At 44.2% G+C, this 14,492-nt stretch overlaps 1 protein-coding gene across 1 annotated transcript in view; it reads right to left on the bottom strand.

Annotated features, from left to right (window-relative positions):
• Window positions 1-351, bottom strand: part of LOC308174175 (unconventional myosin-Ic-like) — a 57,269-nt gene extending 56,918 nt beyond the window's left edge. Inside the window, exon 1 of the mRNA XM_080549248.1 lies at window positions 227-351. The gene's annotated coding sequence lies outside the window, so the exon portion shown is untranslated. The remainder of the gene's footprint in view (window positions 1-226) is intronic.
• Window positions 352-14,492: the final 14,141 nt, after the last annotated feature.

The following is a 14,492-nucleotide window of genomic DNA, read 5'->3' as shown; positions in this document are numbered from 1 at the left end:
ACACACACACACACACACACACACACACACACACACACACACACACTCTGGATACATTGTTGCCAGAAAATGAATCAAGTTTGTAAACATTTCGCACAAGTCTCATAACATAACAGACTATTGTTGTAACACATAGTGACATCACAGGACAGCAGCCTGTCATAATAAAACACCGTATAGCTCCTCGAAAGCACATGGCAAAAATTATTATTAAAAATAATCTTACCTTTCTTTTTACCGTAAAAAGCCGAAATCAAACGCGCAACACACAACGCCTGAATTCGCTCTTGTTATGTGATGTTTGATGTTTCCTTCCTTCACCCGCCCAGGTTAAAAGGACACCGTTTTTAAGGATTATTATCTTCGGCAAACCCGCAAGAAATAGTGAAAACCCCTGATTCAGATCCTCGATGTGAAACCCACTCCTGTCCTGTCCTGTCAATGTGACTCCCTCGGTACTAGATAGATCCTCCTCTGAGAGAGACTCTCTCCAACCCAACTCCCTCTGGAGGATCTGATGGAGTACTACACTACAGGACAGGACAGTTGACGAGCGGTTCTTTTTTTTACACTCTTCTTCCTTAGTGCTATAATATAACTTCTAAGGTTCTATCTCGGCAGTTCAGAGATATTGGGCGTCAACGTTTTTACATTCCATTATGTTTTGTGAGATGGAACCTTTGTATTTTATGAATTACTAACTCAAAAATGTCAACATTTTTAAAATAACAGCACACAGGCAATAAAGTCCATTCATTCATTCATTCATGTTCCGGCCTCGTCCATGTGTGTGTTAACTGTTGTGTTCTCCTCCCCCCTGCTGTTAACAGACCTGCCACTACACCCCTATGGAAGCATATAGCTGACTAAATTCAAATGCTAATGCAGAGATTGCAATTGCATGTTCCACTTTTGCATGCATTCTTTCAGACTAGGGCTGTCCCAAACAACTATTTTTCTAACGATTAATCTAGCGATTATTTTTTCGATTAGTCTAACGGCTAATTTAACGATTAGTCTAACGATTATTTTTTTTACTGTTCGATTCATGTATCACTTAATTTTCCCCAAAATAATGGCTGTATTGTCTCTCTCTCTGTTTAACAGTGTCTTTATAAAGCACTCTGGGTAATAGCTGCTGCTCTTATAAAACAAAGCAGTGTGTGACATGCACATTACTCAGACGGCCGCCCCTTTAAATGATCAGTTGATGTATGGGGGCTGTCTGTGGGCCCGCAATTAAACACAGACACCTTTAATTCGGCGACCTGCTGCTACTACTACTACTACTACTACTACTACTACTACTACTACTACTACTACTACTACTACTACTACTACTACTACTACTACTACTACTACTACTACTACTACTACTGTAACTGCCCCTGTCAAACAGCCCCAGACACAGGGCAGACTCACTGCTATGTTTAGCCAACTTGAATGCCAACATGGCCATCAGGGTTTTTCCTGGCTCAAAATGAGGCGGAGGTGGTACCAGTGGTGTTTGACATCGGGGGGGACCCATGAAGCAGGGCTGTCTGGGGGTCCTTAAACATCAAACACTTAATTTCTTGCATTCTGGTGAATTTAGATGCACCAATTTGTGCCCTTTCTGCATCAATTTATGGTGGAAATGTCATTATTTATGTAAAGGAAAACACAATATTCAGGCACCAGATGACCATTCAAAATATAATGTAATATAATGCAATATAAGGCTCTCGGGCATTCTGTACTTTCAAATATGTATTCTCCTTGAGCAGTCAACATACTATCAGCTATTTCTCTAGCAAAAACGAAAGCTAACTTATTTGCGAAACAGCGCCCCCGCCACCACGTCGGCGCAGTGCCGCAATTGCAGCTAGAAATATTATTATTTTTGCGACGCACCGACGCACATTACGCAAGTCAACGTATTGACGTCGTCGATTCCGTTGACTACGTCGACGCGTCGTCCCAGCCCTATTTCAGACAATATTCAAATTCAAATGCAATTCTAATGATTTGCATTTTCATTTTCATGTACCCGATGTGCACATTCGCTGTCAATATTGGACTTACACGGCAAATCAAATCAAAGATCGACAAATCCCTGATGACAGGGAGATGACGTATGACTGCTCTGATGAATCAACCCCTATTTCATTAATTTTCTCTATATAACGACGTCGATCATTGATCGGCAACGACACTATATAATAGTTTGCCTAACTGGCCATCGGATTTGGGCTCCTAATATCTAAAAAGCACTACGGTTTTCTTATTTTAGCGGATTAAAGTAGCAAAGACCAGAATTTTCCATTGACCACCAGTCAAACTTCTCCCCTTCTATCACCCAAAAAGGGGCGTGGACATGACGGGAGAGCAAAGTACTCGGATGCGTTAGAATTGCATAGAGAGTTTGAATTTTGTCAGCTGTAAAGCGGATGTGTTTCCTAGAACATGTAAATGCAATTGCGAATCACATTATTGCATTACAATTTGAATATTGACTCAAATAACGCAGGCAAAAGTGGCAAATGAATATGCTATTTTGGGATTGCAAAGTCATTTGCACATTAGAATGAACTTTTGAATTTTGTCAGCTACAAAGCAGCGCATGACTTTGGAAATTAAATGTCAAATGGCTTTGCATAATAATTTAAATATTGACAGCGAATGTGCACATCGGGTACATGAAAATGAAAATGCAAATCATTAGAATTGCATTTGAATTTGAATATTGTCTGAAAGAATGCATGCAAAAGTGGAACATGCAATTGCAATCTCATATTGCATTAGCATTTGAATTGAGTCAGCTATATGCTTCCATAGTCCATGTGTGTGTTAACTGTTGTGTTCTCGTCCCCTCTGCTGTTAACAGACCTGCCACTACACCCCTACACCACTACACCCCCGGGCGGGCAGCGTCAGCGGGACGGGAGTATGGGTGCGGCCGTGCTTCCCTCCCTCCCTCCCTCCCTCCCTCAGCTGAAAGTTCAACAACCGTGGCAGGCAGGCGGGTTCAGTCCACTGACTGACTGAGCAAAGAAGTTATTATGAATGTGCACTTTATGTTTATAGGCCTGCTTTCACTGTGTAGTTAAGGACTGAAGCCTGTAGGCTACTTGTCATTGCTGCCTGTAACAAAGAAAATGATCACTGATATAGGCTACCTACTAGCAAGGCTGCTAAAGAGAGAGAGAGAGAGATAGGTAGGTAGAGAGAGAGAGAGAGAGAGAGAGAGAGAGAGAGAGAGACAGAGAGAGAGAGAGATAGGTAGAGAGAGAGAGAGGCAGACAGACAGACAGACAGAGAGAGAGAGGTAGAGAGAGAGAAGACGTGGGGGGGTGACCTCTAGTTCTACTGCCCCCCCCTACACACACACACACACTCATGATCTCTCTCTCTCTCTCTTTCTCTTTCTTTCTCTCTCTCTCGCACACACACAGCTGTTTGTCCTGGAGAGAGCGAGGCTGTGAGGAAAGGAAAGGTCTATCCTGTTGACAAGGCAGTGTTGGAAAGACAAACTGTACTTCAGGGAGTGTCTCTGTCTTTCATTGCTCGTTGTGTGTGTGTGTGTGATGGAGGCATTACCGCCATTCCTGCTCTCTATAAGAGGTAGAAATAACATCATAACCACATCAAAGTCAACCCTAACTCTAACCTTGACCCCTAACCACTCCCCCCGCCCCCACACACACACACACACACACACACACACACACACACATTCTCACACACAATCATTGAGACAGGGGCGGAATGTTGCCTTGGGGAAGAAAAAAAAGTGCTGTTGCGGAATTTCCGTGTTCTTTCCTCACATCCCAGTAACATTCCATACCGTTACCTATTTCCCTTGCTTGCTTCATGTGAAAGTGTTCCGCATTAGAACCTCGATATCTCATTAAGATAGATCGACATTAAGTCAAAGCTATTCTGTGTGCCTGTTTATGACTTTAAGACTGTCTGTTTACCCCCAGGTTGGGATTGAGAGCCTCCCTCCTTCCTTACATTCCATAGATAGTGGGTGTTGTTATGATTCTGTCTTGGTGACTCGCCCCCATCTCCAACCTCTCACAACCTCCTTCACTCAGCAGGAATGTACGCAACAGCAGTGAGGCTATGATCGTTTCATCTCATATATCTGTGTGTGTCGTCTTTTCTGTCAATGGTGAACACTCTACAATGATACAGCATGACTTTAGAATTATAAGGTTCTATCTGCATTTTTGTCAAAATTGAGTTTTTTACATAATCTGATCCATTAGGTGTTTATTAATGCCTGTGTGGTGTTATTTTTTTAAATGTTGACATTTTTGAGTTAGTAATTAATAAAATACAAAGGTTCCATCTCACAAAACATAATGGAATGTAAAAACGTTGACGCTCAATATCTCTGAACTGCCCTAAACGGAGATAGAACCTTATCATTCTAAACGGAGATAGAACCTTATCATTCTAACATCACGACATGGTGAACGCTCTACAATGATATAGGCCAGGGGAGGCTGTTGGAAGTAGAAATTGGAGGACAGGGCTCATTATAATGCATGGAATGGAATGGTGTCAAACAAGATTGGTTAAGTTGGCCAATTTAAATCACAATCAACCAACACCAATGACACCCTCCATCCTCTCTCTTACAATCAGCTCAGAATGTACTCATCCACAGTTTAGTTGACCCTTTATGAACTCCTCCTCACAGCTCTTTCTCACTCTTTAAACATGTCAAAGTTGTTCCCTTCACATTAACAAGCCACATGTAAAAGGTTTCTCTGGCCTGGTCCCCATCTGGGCCAGTAAACACGATCACTAACCCTAAGTAGGCCGGCAGAACAGACTCAGCGGAAAAACACACTGAGGGGAAATCATCGATTTCTCTCTTAGTCAAGTATTTGGCACAAATACGTGTTGTTTTTTCCTCTCCATTTTACAATAAACCTTCCGATGATGTGCTAGTCCCAACCAGTCTGACCTGGTTTCTCACAACAACCATTGGTGGGGCGGGGGGTCAGCAGGCAGAGCGTACACCAGAGGAGGCTGGTGGAGGTAGAAATCGGAGGATTGGAGATCATTGTAATGCATGAGATGAAATGAGGAATGGTGTGATTGATAACGTGTTTGATACCATTTCCTTATTCCATCCCATGGCATTACAATGATCCCATCCTCCGATTTCTACCTCACACAGCCTCCCCTGAGGTACTCAGTACGCACCCGAAGCTAATCGAAGGCCATTAATGCAAAACTACTTCCTGTAGATATAATATGCACAAAACCTCTATTACTACATTCTACATTCTATTACTAAGCACTTTGAGCTGCAACGTTTGCAGGAAAAGCGCTATACAAATAAAGTTATTATTATTATTATTAATCTGAACCTCAGATGAGTCGATGAAAAGGTCCTGTGGATAAGTGCTCTCTCCGTTCAACTGTCAACTGTCAACTGTCAACGTTCAACTGTCCTGTCCTTCAGTTGCAGCGGGCGGAGGTTACTAAACCTGACACCCCAGACAGACGCACCCTGAGGTCCTGTGGCGAGAGGGGAGGGGACTCACCTTGCAGCCGTGACAGTAGTTCTCTCCATTCTTCCCGGGGGAAAGTATGATCTCCCCAGTTGGGATCAACTGTATCTTCAGTTCCATCATGGTGTGGTGTCCGTTTGTCCTCCTCCCGTCCATTCGGATCCTCCGCTCGGTTCCGTCCAACTGACCAGAAAAAAACACGGAGTAAAAGGTTGAGAGATGAAAAGCTCTGAAAAGGTTTTGGTGGTGGTGGAGGCAGCGCACGCAATGACGGAATTGGTTGTGATTATTTTTGAGTCTTCGGGAAAAACCCCGAGCTCTAAGCGTAAGGTGTGTAAGCGTACCTCCTGCTGTCAGAGAGAGAGAACTCCTTCTATGTTTCCTCTGTTCCCGCCAAAAGGATATGTATGTATAGATGTAGCAGCGTTGGACGTTGGACGTTCTTCCCACCAGCCACGACCTATACTGGGTAATTGATGTTTGACCACCGGTCAGGTCAGAACTCTGGCTGCTGCAAACTGCATTCTGGGATCGTCGTCAGGGTTTCCTCTCGGACCCAGCATCCTGTCCTTCGACGTTCCCAGGATAAACGACATTCCCAGGATAAACACCCGTCAGTAGGAGCCCAGTCAGCTTCCAGCTTCCCCCCCCCCCCTGGATACACAAGAGGGAGGGAGGGAGGCACGCGTACGCAAACCACATTACACACTCCGCTCTTCCCACCTCTAAGGAAAACAAATAAGGGACTTGTGTCTGTCGTTTCCTGTCGACCCCCAGGGGCCCCCAGGATAATCAATGGCTGCCAGACAGACTGAGCGGCACTGGCGGACTCAGGGGGGGGGCGACTGCCCCTCCTGGTGCCCCCACGGTTGAAAAACGTCTGTCTTAAGTGCCCTTTTGAGTGGCAAAAATGAGAGGACGTGCCCTATTGGTGCCCCTCCAATGGTCTAAACTTGACCATGTGCCCCCACAGTTGAAAAACGTCGCACTAAAGTGCCCTTTTGAGTGGCAAAATTAGAGGATGTGCCCTATTGGCCGCCCTTCCAATGGTCTAAACTTGACCATGTGCACTGATGGGGTCCCATGTTGTGCAGTAGGTGCCCTTTTTTTCTTTTTGCCCCCCCTGCCCTTCAAACAGCCTGAGTCCGCCACTGGCCCCCAGGCTAATCAATGGCTGCAGACAGACTGAGCGGCGCAAGGCTCTGGGACAGTGGTTCAGGGACGCAGTGAAGACCCAGTGGCTATATCTCTGCCTTTCTGTGACAAACTGACGTAAACACACACACACACACACACAGACACACACAAACAAACAGACAGTTGACCCTTGGGGAGTTGACACATTGTCGCCATTATCTGTGTTTGTGTGACAAACAGAGACACCCACAAACAACACACTCCCATATACACAGTTGACTGTGCTGGCCCATGCTCTGACACTGACTGTGACCCCACCCTACATTCCTGTTTGTCCTGTTTCCAGCATCCTAGACTAAGGAGACACACCCGCCTCCACCTCTCACCATAGGGTTAGGGCCAGGGTTTAAATAGCTCTAAACAAGAGCTATAAATAGAATATCTTAGGTGCGGACGTGAGTAGAGGTGAGCCTGGATGATGACAACAACAAAACAATAGAATTGGCTAACGTTGTGTTTATCTGAGCCCAAGATGTCAATAGGAGTCTGTGGGTGTGTGTGGTGTAGGTCAGGGAGAGTCCAAAGTCCACCTTCTCTTTCCACACAAACAAACTGACCAGTCACAGATGATTAGGGCACAAGCCCACAAAGTGGGCATAGCCATATTGTAACTGTTAGTTATTCAGCCCATCTTTCATGAAAAATGGCCATGACTCCCACAAATATTGGTAACCTTTTTTGCTTTTTGGTAGGCATGTACCAAACCCAGTCCACACACCCTCACAACAATTTTGACGTCAAATTTCGAGAAGGCTCGCTGGACTGAAAAGACACGTCCCAAAATATTTTCCACTATTTTGAATTTTGTGAAAAACATGAAAAAATTCTCTTCAAATATACCATAAGTCCAATCGACATAACATAAGAAGTATATACTGGTCCCTAACAAGTTTAAGAACTAAAAGTTCCCACGTCAAAAAATTACCACACTACAATTAATTAAATATGCCAATGGGGCTATGTCGGCCATATTTATGCAAATTAATGTGAAACTTGATGAGCCTCAAGACAGTAGTATGTAATAGATATCTACCAAATCCCAACAAGATCGGATGAAAAACATGGCTGCCACATGTGACTCAATATTCTGCATTTCCAGTCCTTTTTAAATAAAAAAATAACACTTAAAACATGAAAAGACATGAAACATTGGCACGTAGTACCAGTCCATGCAAAGTCTGTGAAGGACAAGTTCCTTCTTCTGAAAATACACAGCTATATGCAAATTAATATCTACCATAAGTGAAGCCATATTCAAATGGGGCTATAATGTCAGTCATTGTTAGTCTAATCGATCTCAACGTTAGCGTGCGTTGAGACAGCGCTACAACAGAGCCGTGTACCAAATTTGAGGTTAACCCCTGAGCCCTTAATTGCCGCTTGCAGCTGTATTTCAACAGTAAAACCACAGACAAGTTTCTGTTCCTCTACTGGCCACAATCCAGACCATACTGATGATACAGAAGGGTCAATACAATGGATGAACATGGAAGTGTGTGTGTGTGCACATGTGTGTGTGTGTGTGTGTGTGTGTGTGTGTGTGTGTGTGTGTGTGTGTGTGTGTGTGTGTGTGTGTGTGTGTGTGTGCGTGTGTGTGTGTGTGTGTGTGTGTGTGTGTGTGTGTAGTGGTATCTGTGGCTGGTGAGAGGGGAAGTGACAGTGACACACATCCTTTGACCTGTGACCCTGGCGAGGGATCAACAGGATACGCTGGCCTTGAAGTTTCAGGGCAGCCAGGACTGGTCTGGGCACGGGCAGACTGAGCGAGGGAGGGATGAAGGGAGGCAGAGAGGGGGGGGGAGGAGAGGGGAAGGAGGGAGAGAGGGAGCGAAAGAGGGAGAGGTAGACCACCCCAGTTCAACACAGAGATAACATTTTCTCATCTAACAGACAGACATGGTGGACCACCAAGGGAGGCTGGTAGAGGTAGAGATCAGAGAACGGGGGTCATTGTGATGCATGGAATGGAATGTGTATGATACCATTCCTCATTCCATCCCACGCATCACAATGAGCCCCGTCCTCTGACGCTTTCCTTATTCAAAACAGGACTAAAAACGAACTTCTTCAGGCCTTGTTGTCGTAGTCTTCTTTGTGGGTATTCTGGGTAATAGTGTCTTGTTAGCTTTTCTGTTTCTGTTTTAGTTTTTTTTAAATCCACTCAGCTTTAAGATTGTTTGAATGAAAAGCACTTTACAAATAATAATAATAATAATAAAATAAAAATAAAAAAAAGTATTATTTTAGTACACCAGGAAATAGAAGTTTAAATGGACTCCAGAGAGTCACTCTCTCTCATTCATAAAACACAATCAATGTGTCACCAGGATAGAGGGCCACATCCCTTTTGCAGAACAGCTCATCCTCTATGACCCTGACCCCCCCCCCCCTTCATTCTGACCTTCACATCCACCTCTATTCGATTGTATTCTATTCTAGTACTGATAAAAGCCTCTTTTTATTCTACTACTACTCTACTCTCTGGAAGAGCTGTACAACACACACTGCCTCAGGAAGGCCTCCAAGATCTCCAGAGACCCAACCCACCCTGGGTACGAACACTTTGCCCGGCTGCCCTCGAAAAGGCGGTACAGGACCATGGCCGCAAGGACAAACAGACTGAAGCTCAGCTTCTACCCCAGGGCCATCCAGGCCCTGAACACAGCAAAGACCTAGGTTCTGGGCCCTGGACAGTCTGGACGGATTGATGGCAGCTGCTGGATTGAAAAAATCAGGTGTAGTGCTGAGGCACAAATGTGTACATTTCAAGCCTGCAAACTGCGACACTTTAAATGAATGTGCAATAACACTATGTGCAATATGACAACCCTAGTCGTCTTATCTGTACAGTATAGTATAGTGGATAGTGTACATAGCCTTTATTTATGTAACCAGCTCCTTTCCCTTCTTGTTTTTTTCTTTGTTTTTTTTCTTTCCTAGCACCAGGGGAGCCACCCCTCCCAAATTTCGTTGTTTGGTACCTGTACTATAGCAATGACAATAAAGACCATTCATTCATTCATTCATTCATTCATTCATTCATTCATTCATTCATACTTTACTCTACTCTACTGTACTCTACTCTAATCCACTCTGTGTGTGTGTGTGTGTGTGTATAAATATGGCGGAGACGGTGTTACTTGTACCCGTGAGTCTTGTCCTGTTGTATGTGAAAGACATTGTCCATGTCTGTTTGTGAATGCATCCCATCTGTGCCTTCAGTATTTGTGTCCTTGTATACTTGTTAATAAATGATTAAAATGTGTGTGTGTCTGTGTGTGCATGCGTGCATTCGAGGCTTCGAGCATGTGTGTGCATTTGTGTATGTGTGTAGGTGCAGCGTGTGTGTGTGTGTGTACATGGATGTTTGTGTATGTGTGTAGGTGCAGCGTGTGTGTGTGTACATGGATGTTTGTCCACAGTGGAGCCCACAGCTGTCGTCACTGCAGCTGGTGAGCCTCAAGGTGAGCCTCTAGCAGTGTGTGTGTGTGTGTGTGTGTGTGTGTCATCTCTGTGTGTGTGTGTGTGTGTGTGTGTGACAATCCCACAGGAGGAGCCATGGCCTGGGCGTGGCCACAGCCTGTCACACTGACAAGGCTGACAGGAAGTAGAGGAGGCATCACATCCTGTTGAGGGTAAATCTGTGAGCAAAGGGAATTTGGGCAACATGCAGCAGGACAATGGGAGGGTAGGGCAGAGGTCAGGGGAGGCTGGTAGAGGAAGAAATAATCGGAGGGCGGGCTGCACTGTAATGCATGGAATGGAATGAGGAATGGAGGAATATATCAAACACCATTCCTCATTCTGTTCTATGCATTACTATTAGTAACCCAACCTCCGATTTCTACCTCCACCAGCCTCCCCTGCATGGCAGATTTAACAACATACACGACAGGTTTTATGGAAGTCTATCCCTTGACTAAAAACCATGCTCAATGGAGAATATCCATTGGAAGAGCTTTGTCAGGCCAGGAGTAGGCATAATCAAGGTCCAGCTTACATTTACATTTACATTTTTGGCATTTAGCAGACGCCTTATTCCAAAGCGACTTACAATCAATACATTTGAATACTAAGCAAGTGAATCATCAATCCACCAGTCGTAGCAGGAAGAGTAATCCAGCTCAGGCCCGGGGCCATTGATAGAAGGAAAAACCTTCTTCTATCACCTTCTTCAGTAACTGGGAGATCGCTAGATAGGGGAGGCTGGTGGAGGTAGACATCGGGGGGGGGGGGGGGGGGGGGACAGGCTCATTGTGATGCATGGAATGGAATGTGGAATGGTATCAAACACTCTGTGTTTGTGTGTGACACCATTCCATCATTCCATTCCATTGATGTTGGTGTTCCAATTTCTACCTCCACCCACCAGCCTCCCTGAATGCTAGATAGCAGCTAGAGGAAAAATACATGTCGCCTGGAAACCAGCCGTGGCTATTTTTAGCAGTGCAAAAGGAAGTCGGTCATATTTCACAAATGTGTTGTTCCATGGGCCCTCTTAAGAGCAGTTATCAGGCCGCTGCCACAGTGACAGGCAAGGCCGTTTCCACAGGAAAGGGTCAGACGCTGATTAGGCTCAGGGTTGCCAGATGGGGCGGGGGTGTTCCCGCCGAATGGGCTACTTCTGATCACACTGGGCCGGAAAAGAAAAAACATTTGGGCGGTATGGAAGACTGTGGTTGGGCTGGAAATTGACAATTCGATCTGGCAACCCTGATTAGGCTAGCTAGCGCTCAAGAAGTATGCTAGCTAGCTGCCCCAAGAACAGCTCTTCTGACTTGAATACATCCTTATTGGCACTGGGAATGTCGCAGCGGGGATTTTATACCGTGAACGCTATTTGATGTGTGGCTATAAAAGGAATCGTATAGAAGTGTATCCGCAAGGTCCCTAAGGTCAGCTGAGACTAATCAGCTAATAATTCCAAGAGTAAAAACAAAACACGGTGCAGCATCTTTCAGTCACGCTGCCGCATGCTCCTGGAACAAACTCCCTGAAGAAATCAAACAGGCCCAAACCCTTAAAATATTAAAATCTAAGCTAAAAACCTTCATGTTTTGCACCAGTTATGATTAAACACAAACACTTCTATCAATGTATTTTTTCATTAACTATTGTCTTTTTAAATGTTTTATCTATTTACTTCTTATATTTGCTTTTATTCATTGTAATCTTTATTTTCTTATGCTCCTCTTGCTGTATTTTTAAATGCTGTATGTAAAGCACTTTGAATTGCCCCTGTTGTATGAAATGTGCTATACAAATTCACTTGCCTTGCCTTGCCTTGCCTTGCCTATCTTGTTGTGCAAAATGTAAATTGCTATCTTGGGAGAAAACCTAATCTAAGAGGATGAGTTTGAGAGAAACTTTGAATCCTAAGAAACCTGTCTAGTTGTGATCATGTTGTTTGAAACATGTTCTTCAACATTGGCATTCCAGCAGGATACAAAATCACAATTACAGAATAAAGTAAAAAAAGTAAATTAATAATAAAGTGATAAAGTGATGGCAGTCATACTACAGTGGAACCAGTTGTACTGCACAATCAATATGCAAAATGCTGTAGGAATGCAAATGCTGTAGAAATGTGAAATGCAATATCATATTGCATTTCACATTTCTACATCATTTGCATTTCTACAGCATTTTGCACTATTTGAATATGATACAATATGTAATATGATACAGATATGATACAGTACAGGTAGTCCGCACTACCCTTTTCATTTCAAAAGTCAGAGGCAAAAATGTCTTAGCTACTTTCTCTATCTTACATGCGTCAGTTCCCTACAGGATGTCAAGATAGAACATCAAAAGAGGGTTTGGCTCATTCTCAGATTAGCTGGAAGTTGGCGCCCTCTGGTGGTCAAATATGAACACAACAACCCATCGCCCGGCAACCATAAAAGGGAAATTGTATTGTCATGGTAACTCTATTATGCACACATGACGTAGCCAAAGCGCGAGAGAAAGAACGCTTATCACCACCTGCCTCGAGACGCACTCCTCAAACACAGTTGTTGCCAGGTAGGCTATAGGCACCAATGTTGTTGTTGCCAGGTAGGCTATAGGTAGAAATGTGTTGTTGCCAGGTAGGCTATAGGTAGAAATGTGTTGTTGCCAGGTAGGCCACAGGTACCAATGTTGTTGTTGCCAGGTAGGCTATAGGTAGAAATGTGTTGTTGCCAGGTAGGCCACAGGTACCAATGTTGTTGTTGCCAGGTAGGCTATAGTTACCAATGTTGTTGTTGCCAGGTAGGCTATAGGTACCATTGTTGTTGTTGCCAGGTAGGCTATAGGTACCAATGTTGTTGTTGCCAGGTAGGCAATAGGCACCAATGTTGTTGTTGCCAGGTAGGCTATAGGTACCAATGTTGTTGTTGCCAGGTAGGCTATAGGTACCAATGTTGTTGTTGCCAGGTAGGCTATAGGCACCAATGTTGTTGTTGCCAGGTAGGCTATAGGCACCAATGTTGTTGTTGCCAGGTAGGCTATAGGTACCAATGTTGTTGTTGCCAGGTAGGCTATAGGCACTAATGTTGTTGTTGCCAGGTAGGCTACAGGTACCAATGTTGTTGTTGCCAGGTAGGCTACAGGTACCAATGTTGTTGTTGCCAGGTAGGCTATAGGCACTAATGTTGTTGTTGCCAGGTAGGCTACAGGTACCAATGTTGTTGTTGCCAGGTAGGCTACAGGTAGAAATGTGTTGTTGCCAGGTAGGATACAGGTAGAAATGTGTTGTTGCCAGGTAGGCTACAGGTAGAAACCAAAGGACTTCTTCTTGTACGTAATGCAGCAGGGAATAGAATGAGGAAGGTTATTAATATTAATCACGTCAGCCTCTGATTTATGCCTCCACCACCAGCCTGCCCCCCTGTAAACTGTGTGTGGTGAGATGGTGGTAGCCTATGGACCTACAACAGTAATACAATATCTGAAATTAAACATTCAAACATATAACGAATATCAACAATTCTGGATAAAAAGACAATTCTTAACTTTTGATCGGGTTGACAAGACGCCACATTTGGGTTGGGCTGAGCCCTAAATATATATAATAAATAAATAATAATAATAAATAATTAATAAATGCTTTGTTTTTTTTCTTCTATTATTGATTTGATGATATTCTCCATGGATGTAAAGTGTCGTTGAGTAGACCTACTGAGAATAGCGCTATACAAAATACAGGCATTAGTAATTATTAGATCATATATTTGATATAATATTATATGATTTGATATGTGTCTCAATACATTTTTATCCACCAAAGGTTATCAAAACCTTACGTAGCCATGGAAACATGAATTGAATATGATAACGCACTGACTGACGTCACTATGATCATGTCATTTAAGACTGAAATTGATCTGGGAGTGAAGGAGGACTGATCTCACAGAGGAGGGAAGAAAGAGAAGAGAGGACAAGAAAGAGATGGAGGAGGAGGAGGATAAGAGAGAGAGAGGGAGGAGGAGGACAAGAGAGAGGGAGGAGGAGGACAAGAGAGAGGGAGGAGGAGGACGATAAGAGAGAGAGAGGGAGGAGGAGGACAAGAGAGAGGGAGGAGGAGGACAAGAGAGAGGGAGGAGGAGGACGATAAGAGAGTGGGAGGAGGAGGAGAAGAGAGAGGGAGGAGGAGGAGGAGGAGGAGAAGAGAGAGGGAGGAGGAGGAGGACAAGAGAGTGGGAGGAGGAGGTGAAGAGAGAGTGGGAGGAGGAGGACAAGAGAGAGGGAGGAGGAGGACGAGAGAGGGAGGAGGAGGAGGAGAAGAGAGATGGAGGA

Source organism: Nansenia antarctica, assembly GCF_963989245.1.
Source record: "Nansenia antarctica genome assembly, chromosome: 19".
Classification (NCBI taxonomy): domain Eukaryota; kingdom Metazoa; phylum Chordata; class Actinopteri; order Argentiniformes; family Microstomatidae; genus Nansenia; species Nansenia antarctica.
This window is presented reverse-complemented; position numbering and strand designations above follow the sequence as displayed.